We start from the raw sequence: 12039 nt of genomic DNA on the forward strand, positions 1-12039 counted from the left end.
AGATCAATATAGATCTTGAATTTTTCTAGAAACTTGCTCTCAAAAGAGTTCCAATCCCTTATTGATGTTGATGGAAGATTGAGGTACCAATTGAATGTTATTTCACCCAAAGTGTAAGGAAAAAGATGGCACATAACATCCATATGCCAAATTTGGTTTTGATTATATATTTCCTTGAAAATTTTAAGATGATCTTCTATTGTTCATGATTCTCCATAGATGAACCATGGGAAAAACTTTTTAGGATTTTTGAGCAAGTCATGCAATGGACCAATTAGGTTCACAAGTGAACTTTGGGCATTGATTAAAGACATGGTGCATAATGATGGGAATGTGTGAAGTAGAATGTAAATAAAATGATGATGATGGAATGTGTAATGTGAATGGGTGGAGTTCTTGATATCCCTTTATCATTGTGATGCTTGTGAAAGTAACTAAGTTGTAGGAACTTGTGTTTATTCCAGAAAAGCACACCTCTAAAGAAGCACACTTTCTCAAAATAGTATACTAGTGCACCAGCACACCTAGCACACTAGCACACCTAAAATTTCATAGAATTAGTTCTTTTAAAAAAAAAATTGTAGAATTTTCAAACAACAACTTGATTTTTTTTTGAGCCGAACAATTTTTAAGCCCTCCTTTTAGTGTCACTTCTGTTGAGCTATCATTTTGTATGATGCTTAACGATAAGAATCCTTTTAAACTCTTCTCTTGAAAAGATAATCTAAGGACCAAATCCAAGGTTTTGGGGGATCTTGCAACCTATTGGAATCCACTCAGTTGAAGATAAATGTGAATGTTCATGAAGAGGCCTTTGTTGGTTTGAACCAATTTTGGATAAGATGACCAATCTGCTTTCTATTTCTAAATTAACCACATAAATGATATGTTTTTGGTATTTTTTATTTTTTGAATGAATGCAATCTAACAATGCAAATATTTGAATTCCTAAATTATCCAAGGGCTTAGTAAAGAAAATAACAGAGAATGGATACATTCTAATAATGCAACTATATGAATTCCTAATTTAACCAGTAGTTAGCAAAGAAAATAATGAAGATAGGGTAACAAGAAATTTAAGAAAATAACATGGAAGGGAAATTCCTAATAGACATAAACTATGGAAACAACACATCTACAAGTTAAGCTTTCAAAAAGATCAGTGGGTAACTAATGAAAATAGGAGCAATGCTTCCTCAATTCCACTGATGCAATTGTCAATGGAAATTCAGTAACTGTAAGATGTTTCACTTTTCATCAAATTACAAGGCCACAAAAAGTGTGCTCATGTGAGACAAAAAGCTATGCAAGAACAATATGGTTATCTCTTCTCCAACTCGGTATGTCAACAAAATCTATAAAATCGTAGCAAACACTAGAACTAAAAGATTGCACAACCAAAAACAATGCAATAAAATTTTGGCTCAATCACACTCCATGAACATAAATTCACAAAATATAACACACTTAGGCTAGAATTACTACACTCCAAATGTGAGCAATGAAAACATATATTATTGCAAAATAATGCTGGCAATGGCTACGACAATGGCAACAACATGGAATATATGTTACATCCTTGAATCTATAAGAAATTTTTTCCTCAATTTATGTTGAGAGTGAGAGATCTCTTTATGCAAAAATATGCTTCTAAATGAATAAAAAAAATCTATTTATGTACAAACTATCAATCTAACTAGTGCTAAGTAGGACTCCATCCATATTATATCATTAATTGGATGCATGAGCCTTTACATGTCATAAAACAAAGAAAGCATGAGAAAATAAGAAGAAGCACTAGTACATTTGACTCAAATTTTTGACCAAAACTTTTGACCATTTGATAATTTGGGGTCAATTTGGTTGAATTGTGATGACTTTTGTTAAAGATTAGCCTGTGTTGGTCAAAATTTTGACCAACATAGGCTCACACTAAAAAATAAATGAAAAAATTTATGTTTGCCACCCTAATCTTATTGTTACGCATCCTAGAAGACTCGTGCATTGAACCATTTTCTACCACTGTGATTTGTGGCCAGGAGTATGCGGAAAAAGGGTTTAATAGCATCAGCACCAGTAGGGTTTGACATCTTGGGTTCTTTGGTGGTTGATTGTAGTAGAGGAAAGCTCGTGAATGCTTCAAAGTTGATCCATTGAAAGAGATTTCAGAAAGAAGGTGGAGTGAAAGGATCAAATAACAACTAGAAACATTGAACAGTCCCCTTCGCAACATTACAAAGGCAAGTTGAAGTTTTATTTTATAGATTGACATTTCTTGCCTTGTTTTGAATATATTTATATGCACCCTATATAATGTTTGCCTTTTTTTGGACTAGACATTTCTCATTTGCTTTGTTCCCTAACTTGAGTTTTCAAACTAGTGCTTATAACAACCTCCTAAGATATTCATAAATACCAATAATCCAAAAGCAAGGCAAACAAATTTGATGAGTCAAAAAATAGAACACAAAACTATCAATATCTAATCAATGGACACAAAAAGGCCCTCCAATAATAACCCTTAGATGAAATCCAAGGTATTACCCCTATCATTTCTAAACTCTAGACAATTCAAATTCCAAAATTCTCAAAAAGAATATCTATTATAACAAAGTTGAGTATCCCTTTCTAATTTGCATCTACTATCCCCATGTATAATTACAAACTTATCCATACTTACAACATTCATTCTATACACATGTATGCATCTTACTAGATCAATCTAGATGAAGCTTAGAAAAAGTTTGCTTCAAAATAATAAAATCAAGTACTAGAATAACCTACAAATCTATTACTATGCAATCGAGCCAACTATTCTAGATAGTTTGAGGGTATCATGCCAACGTTAGGGTTCTTAGGGATGACCAAAGGTGAACAAGTGATTAGAATATTAAACTTCATCAATAATAGAGTCTTTAGCCCTGTAAATGCTCAAAGGGCCAATTGACAAAAAAAGGTTAATGGTTTCTATTATTGGTAGCCTTGGGAAGACATTACAAGAAAGCAAAATCAAATTCATGATGTTATGCAAATGTTTCACAAGATAAAATCTATACTAATGAACAATACACAAATTGTCTTGGCTTTATTTACATGAAGAAAACAATAGAGAGGTTTTCATTCTACCGAGTATAATGTACAACATTATAGCATGCCAAAAATAACATGAAATATCAATTTAATTAAAATCCTAAAAATCTCACAATAGAAAGCAATTATGTTGAATAGGCTCATTAGAAGACCTTTCTATCCTATAAGGCAGGAAACATATATATCAAACCTAGAGGTGATGTTTCCATGGGTTTCTAGGTCTACACAAACCAGTCTTGAATTAGGCTTTTAATACCCCTTCAAATGGTTTGATCAATTCCTACCAAGGATATTTCATACTCCTTATACATTCCCCTAACACATCCAAATTAATTTCTTGAATTTCAATCCACTCCTGCAATGTCCAAGCACATTTCTCTGTCAACCACCTAGCCAGGTTGCTCTAGAGATCAACGCACTCATTGCTTGTTATTTCAAGTTTGGCAAAGAAAATTGAGGCAATCAAATATTACATTAAATACTTGAAAGGAACATACCTCCCAATATGTGCACTTACAGCTCATTTCAGGTCATTGTAGAGCTGGCAGGCTAGAAGAAGCAGTCAGACTCTTAAACCAACTAATTCTAAATTGTCTGGCTCCAAAAAACTTTACGTATAATATCATTATTGTTGGACACTGCAGGGTTGCTTGCACAAGTGTTGCATTCAAACTATTTGATAATATGGTAAAGAGTGGTCTTTTGCCTCATGTGATTACTTATACTACTCTTACAATGGGGTTATGCAAGGAAGGTAATATACAGGAGGCACATTTGCTTTTGAGGGAAATGTTTGGAGAAGGTTTGATTCATGACAAAACTGTACATAGTGTATTGATTGATGAACATCTCAAGAATGGTAATGTAGAACAAGCTTTTAAACTGTGGGCACAAATGGACAAGAAAGAAATTCCACCTGATGTTATTGCTTACACTCCTTTTACAAACGGGCTTTGCAAGATAAGCTACATAAAGCAGGCACATAGATTCCTTACGGAAATGTTAAATTGACACATTTTTCCTAACAATTTCACTTATAGCTCATTGATTGATGGACATTGCAAGGAAGGAAACTTATTCTGAGCTTTTGGGCTAGAAAAGGAAATGATTAAAAATTGCGCTTGTGCCTAATGTCATTATTTTTAATACTCTCATTAATGGATTTTGTAAACAAGAAATGATAAGTACAACAAATCAGCTTTGTACCCTCATGCCAAGCAATGGCTTGTCTCCTGATATTTTTACCTACAATATTTTAATTAATGCTCACTGTAAGGTAGCTGATATGAAGCGAGCTTTGGAGATCATGAACATGATATCATGTAGTGGTTGTGCTCCTGATGTTATTACCTACAGTACTTTGATAAATGGTCTTTGCATTACAAAAATGACTCAGCTAGCTTTTAATCTCCTTGAGAGCGTTGTTTCCATAAGATTTTCTCTAGACACATTCACTTTCAATACAATTTTGGATGGGCTCTGCAAGGATTCCCTTGGTCTGGTTGTTACTTTGTTAGAAAAACTTTTTAAAATGGGTTTTTTCCTAGATACGGTGTCCTATAGTACACTTCTTAATCATTTTTGTAGCCTTGGAATGCTGAATCAGGCTATGATGTTACTAGGTAAAATTATGAAAATATTTTGTATTCACAATGCTGTTACATATGAGATATTGGACAATGTTCACTTTGGTGGGAAATGGTCTACCAATAATAGAAAAAATGTCACTAGAGAAGGATATATTTTGCATTGTGTAATGTAGTCAATGAGTAATAGATCAAAGAGGCAAGAAGGCACTCAAATGCCATTTGTAAGTCTTAATGAGAATCTGGACAATGTAATAAGCATAACTGATATTTATTCTAAGGCTATACAAGACATATGATAAGGGGCATCAACATGTTTTAAAGAGTGATGGCTGAGATGATTCGACTTGTAACAGGCTAATGGTAAGCTGTAGAAGTGGTCTCTTTTGCAAAGAAAAATTAGAGGTAGATGAATTCTTCAATAGTTGGTCAGCTTTAAAATAGAAAACATTAGAGCCCCATGAAACAGTTAAAATTAATGATCAAACTTGCTCTTTGCTCACAGATTGAAGACACAGATATAATCTTGAATAGATGATGAAGCATAGTGCCAAAATTATGGGTAAGTCCTCTCAATGTGTTGGTCAAAAGTTAAATTTCAGAGTCTAGAAAAAATCTTGTCTTCCTTTAAGAAAGTTCTAATTTCAGCTCCACAATTTTATGCTTATTTTAGCACACTATTCTATACAAAAATTTATGACAAAGATATACCAAATTAAATAATGTCAAAAAGTGTTAAGGTCAAGAAGAAAGTATCCCTTCTTAAACAATAGGTTGTTGGTAAAATTTTTCCTAAAACAAGAACACTATTTTTTCCTCTAGAACCATAAGTTGAGCAATGCACAAAGGCGAGTTTAAAAAAATAATTCTTCATCTCTTCTAAATCCATTAAGGTGGATACTTGTGAAGGAATATGTATATGTTTCAGCATTACATGCATATGGGGCACTAGTGTCTCTTAGGTGATCAGATAACTTGATAATTGAAGTGAACCAATATTAAACCACATTTAGTAGAACATGCTTCATAATTATGTTAATCTATCCTTATAGCATTGGAATGCCTATGTATTCCCACGAGATCATTGAAGCATGTTTAACTCAGTGTTTTGATCAAATTTAAGAATTATAATTATAATTTTTCTTCTTGATAGTTGTATAAATTATAAACATGTTAATTACAATTATCAAATATTTGAGCATGTGTTAATTATTTCTAGAGTTGATCAATAGATGAGCACGCTGAAGGTTTGATCAATAGTCCATAGAGACACACTTAAGATAAATAGGATTTGTGGCATGCCATTGTAATGGAGGATAGAATTTTGCTGCTCTATACAATCTGGCATATGATATGTACTACATCAATGTCCTTATGGTCTAGCCCTATTTTATCTTCAATTGTCCAAAAGATAAGCAATGAATGGAGCCTACAACTAAAGTTGGTGTTTGGAAATACAAAATATATTCTCACACCTAGGGATGGTAGGTAACAATAGAAAACTGCAACTCCTCCATTCCAATAAAAAATGACATAATGTATATATATTTTGCTTTCATTTCCCATAATTCCATGCACTTTTAACCACAAGAAATGAATCTACACTCCATTCTTTTGAAACTGCATGGGTTTGTCTAATGACCAACAGAGTACAAAATAATAAGTATTAACCCAAAAAAACTAATCAAGAATACACACAATTATGTATAGAATATCAAGACCACATACTCTAACTACTAAATGTAAAATAACTCAAATTTCAATCAATATGATTGTGGATGTTCACCATTGCATAGCTGTACAATCAAAATTGGTCAGCATTCAATTGCTTCTAGTTGAAAAACACAACATCCAACCATACAAACTAGTTTGGATGGGTTTAAATATCCTTCCTAAACCTTCCCCAAACTGAATTGTGGGAGTGGGTGACAAATTGGTAAAATATTGAACCAAGTTACAAAAGTTTCACATAAAGTTGTCAAACTTGCAACTTGACAACTTTTCAATTTCTGGACAACTTTTGGAAATGTTTGGTTCCTTTCAGCCTAGTTGTGTAGAACCTTATCAAATGGTTCCCCAATCTCACATGAGTCTAGACTCTATTCCAATCCATTCTAGGCCTTGGATCATATACTATACTCCTAGAGACAATTGGACCCATTGACAACTTTTTACCTAGGGAGTGCAACTTTACATCTTTTTCCACAACTTTTGAATTTTGACTTAGAAAACATGCCAAGATGCACTTGGATATCACTTTGAGATTTCATTTATCTATTATTAGATACCATGACCCATCAAAGAGTGAAACACAAAAAAATTTCAATAGGACCTTGAAATTTCCTAGAGTGCTACTACACCATTCTCCCCAACAAAAGAAGTCCTCATGGGACTATGGGAGAAATCAAGTTGAGATCTATTCCCTTCTTCTTGAAATCAGTCACTGGTATCCATGTAGCTTCAATATCTAGCTTTCCCTTCCATTTGATTAGGTATTCCATGTAGACCTTATGCCTAGTCTTCTTTCCCAATCTAGAACTCAACACCTTCTTAGTCCATGGAACTGAATTAGTAATTTTTGACAATTTCTAAGCTACCACTTAAAGCTCCAAAGTTTGAAGAGAACACAATATCTTTTAAGAATAATTCTCATATTCAATTGGACTTTAGAGAACCCTCTAGCTCATATAAATTATGTGGAACGAGCTTCCAAGAAGCGTCAAGAGGTATCTAAAAATACACGACTCGTGTTGCTCATATGATTAGAGGATGAGTATCTCACACTTCCTGATATTTAGAAGTTATATCCTCTATCTACATTTTAAAGGAAAAAGCAGCTTTTCCTCATACTTCAAGAATGAATTCCAATTTTTGGCATAGAAGAGGTCATATATTATAGAAAATAAGGCCTAACACAAGGAACAACTCTTTTTGTTTCAACCAAAGACTTGCTGAGCCATACTCTTGAACATGTTTTGTATCTGCAGATCATGGAGGTGAAAAACAAAATTAGTGTATTACTTAGCAAAGATCTTCCCACAGAAATTCATTTGTCAAAAAATACTTTTAAATACATTCAAAGATATAACTACCTCCTTTAAGCCCTCTGCGGAAGTTTCTCACAGTTCTAAAATTTGATCAGCTCTTCTTTCTCCAATACCCTAGTTAAAATTTTATCAACAAAATCAAGCCAAGAATAGGCATAAACATAGCACTAGTTAATATTTCAACAAAACATGAGTTTATAGCTAAAGACCAAATAAGAATATCCAATAATCTAAATCATATGGTCTTCTTATCTTTTATATTTCTTTATTCACTCAGGATGATTGAATGATTAATATAGACTGATTGAATTAATTGAAGAATTGATTACAAGTCTGTTTGATTCCCAATTGATGTTTGATGAATGATAGAATGATTTTCTTTGATTTGACAATTTGATAGTTAGTGAATGATGACTAAATGAATGTTGTAATTCATAAATTGAGGAGTGATGATTGTGTATTGATTTAATGTATTTGGAAGTGATGAATGGTAAATGATCATAAAAAAATTTATTCTTTTATATATTATTCGTGGAAGGTTCAACACCTATCATAAAAATTGAATCACCACTTTAAATTAATATGTTATTCCCCAACTTTATCTCCCTTGGATGCCCTCCTCAAACGAAACCTCTTCTTTATATCTTACAATGTCAGAGTCACTTCTCTTCACCACATGTGCCCCTTGCATTGGTCACAGCCTTTCACAACTACTAGCCTTCAAATAAGGTCAAAATCTTCATCATTTTTGACAAATGAAGGTACTTCCTTACTATCTTCCCCTCCCTTCTTCCATCAATCCTTCCTTAATTCCTATGCTCACTTTATGCATATCAGAACTATCTTATATCTTAGGCCAGAATTTACTATGGTTATGTGATGATTATCCAGTCTTCCATGCCTTCAAAAGAAGTCTTTTCCCCCTCTTTATATCTAAATGATCCTTTTAGACAATGGGCAATCATCTCTAGAGAAAGAGATAACAAAAATTTCAAATTTAATGTTAGAATCTGTGTCTAATCTTGATGCATTTACAGATTCTGATCTTCAGGGCCAAGGGTGCTTGCAGTCAAGATTTTAATCTCTAGTAGATGATGTATATGAGTTTGACAAGGGAATGCCATTATCTTGATATTTACCAAAACATAATTTTCTTGTTGAATCTTCACCATCAAATCATCTAAGTGTTGTGTAGGGTATTCAGCAAGGAGGAAAGTATGGTCCATCAACTACATGGGATAGGAACTCTCAGTTGTCCTTAATTAATAATACTGGAAGAAATTCTATTGGAAGCTCACCTTTTAACACTAGGTTGATGTTTGAACCAAATCATAAGAATGTATGGCAGACTGGCTCAAGCCCCTCAGCTAGTGGACACAATTATGGAGTCAATACATCCACACTCAACCCTACAAGGATCCAATCTTTTAATAAACTATCATCAGCTACAAAGTATTATTTTAACCATGATCTCACTTCTTCAAAGTCTCCATTGCATCTGGGAGACACTTTAGATTATCCATCAATGGAGGATAATCATCTAAGAAAAGTAATGGATTCTCCAAAGGAGGGGCTCCCATCACATTCTACTCATTGGAAAACTAGTTCGTCATATACAACAAGAATATCATTAGTGCATAGGAATTCCATTCAATAGTTAAGGTCTTCTCTTGTTAAGACTTCAACTGGTGGTCAACCATCAACTGTATTCAAAAGCTTTGCAACTAGCTTTCACATGATCACCCCAGCATGCAAGTTTCTATTTCTAATTCACTATACTTTTGAGATGGAAAATGGTAGCATGTTGGGTTGGGCATGCCAATTGTGTCTATTGTATGCCTTCTATTTTTAACTAAATATCATCTAGCTAATGCATGAGGTATACATCTTATAGGTCAAACATTAGATTCTTTAACTTGTCATGGTAACACATCTGACATAACTCCAAAAATAAGTAGTCGAAAGCATTGCCTTTCAAATATTGTGTAGTCAATTCCATCCTTGCAAGGAATATCAACTTATGGAGAAAATTAGAAGAAAAGAAAGACCTTTGAATCAGTTAATACACAACATGCTTCTATTCAACTAAATGCTTCCAACACTTTGGGGAGATTCGCTAGCCATGCATGTGGGAGCATTCTCAGAGAAGCTAATCATGGGAAAGCACCTTCAAGTATATATGTATCTATTCTTCTTCAAGTGATTAGGCATTCTTCTTTATGTATTAAGCATGCCTGACTTACAAGCCAAATGGAAGTCCTAAATATCCCATATATCAAAGATGTGGGCTTGTGAAAGCCCTTTATAGACATATGGTTTTGGCTGCCATACTCAAAAGAGGATGCATGGCAACATATTTGTTTGTGTCTTGGTAGACCTGGAAGCACCTACTAGGACGTCAAGGTAAATGATGAACACTAGAGGCCTACTCTAAAAGTGGATCTCTCCTCTTTAAGAGTGGTCTTAGTCAATAATTCCATATGAATATGTTTTATTTGATTGAATTAATTTATCATTAGTATCGATATGATACCTTCATATCATTTGACTTCTTAAAGTGATTCCTTATCTTCTAATTCCTCATATTGGTGCACATCAAACTATAATACTTGCCAATATCTTTGTTAAAATAGTAATGGATGACTAAAATCCTAGATAGCAATGGATGACCAATTTGTTACAATGAGTATCCACCAATTAGTGCCAAGACTTTTGAGTGCTCTTAAAGGATTTTGATGTGCCTTGTTCTTGCTAACTTGCTATGCCCAATTCAAGCAATATGATTGACATAAGAAAGTAATGCCTAGGTTAAGATGGCTAGAAGTACAAACTACATAGCTATTTGTACCATCAACTGAACATGTGGACTATGAAGTTATTAGCAGCCCAACTCTTCTTGGAAAAGATTCTCACATGAAGATTTATTGCAAACTTTACTATTATATTTCCAGCTACTCTAATAAGGTTTTGATGAGCATACCTTCTTCCTTCACAAAAATATACTTTAGTTCACCATAGCCTCTCCAACCAATAGAAATGGTTAAGTTTATCATAGTGCCTATGTGGCAATATCGTGGTGCCTAAGTGGCATAGTAATTGTAATGTGCACCAGTCACTTCCAGGAAACTTTATAATGCAGATCTTTACTAACATTTAAGTATACTATAAGTTGATCTCTTGTGATTGTAAAGGCTTTTGGTCTTTTTCAAAAGTTCCCCAAAGGATACAAAAATTGTTTTGTAATTGGAACCTTTAAACTTCTAAATCAAGTAACAAAAAAATGAGATTGACTATTTCTGTCTGTTTATCCATTGTGTAATTTTATATGGAGTATTTGGTTTTCTTGATTATCTAGTAAGCACCACAATTTTTTTTTAATGAATTAATGTCTTTGAATAAATGAATTAATGATGGTACTTTGGATTCTCCAACTCTAGTTAAATCAAGTTCTAAAAACTCAAAAAAGGCAAATGGTCCTGTTGTAGCTATAAGTCTTACATTCAAAATCAACAACAAGGTTTCATATAGAATAGTACTAAAAGGAGTGTATCTTTTTGGGGTTCAAGTTTCAAACTACAAGTGCACATATTTGTATATTAAATTGGCACCTTCTATGCTCAAATGGTTGCTAATCTTTGTTTCATGGCTTTCTATTCCAGTGCATAGTGCAATTATGCTGAAAGCAGAAAGTATAACAGATAAAACAGAGTGGGTTAGCGAAATTAGGACCTTATTGAACCTTCAAAAGGCGTATCAATAGAAGGACCAGTATTATTTTTGTCTTGATCTTATCAATTATTGTATACTAGGTGTGTTTTTTTGGTAGAAGGGTGGTACAACACATTTTGCAAACATCTACGCCTTCTAGAAATTATAGGATCATTTTAGTTATATTTGAAAAAATTAATCAAGAAAAACCATATGTGCAGATATAAACATTAATCACAACATGTCCAATTTATTTGTAGATATATTTTCCTATGAAGAAAGACCGTGCCTGACAATATGAACGATGAACAAAATGAGACAATGGCTGCATTGTAAGCGTAGTTCCAAAGAAAACCTAATAAATATTATTGTCCTTGCAAGAAGTGTAAAGGCTTAAAGACTTGAAGAATTCTAATCACAATAGCCCAGAGTCATTGTAGGCAACATGGTCATGTTGAAGGGGGCCACAATTTTTCTCCATTTCTGAATGTGGATTTCCTACTGGAGGAACATGGAGGTGTGAATATCCAAGCTGAGGATAACACTCTCATGGAAGAAGATGATAATGTGCTAGAGGACATGATTGAAGAAGATGGTATTGGGGAAGG

This window comes from Cupressus sempervirens, chromosome 2, assembly GCF_028749045.1.
Source record: "Cupressus sempervirens isolate cs-2001-9-10 chromosome 2, ASM2874904v1, whole genome shotgun sequence".
In the NCBI taxonomy this organism is placed as follows: domain Eukaryota; kingdom Viridiplantae; phylum Streptophyta; class Pinopsida; order Cupressales; family Cupressaceae; genus Cupressus; species Cupressus sempervirens.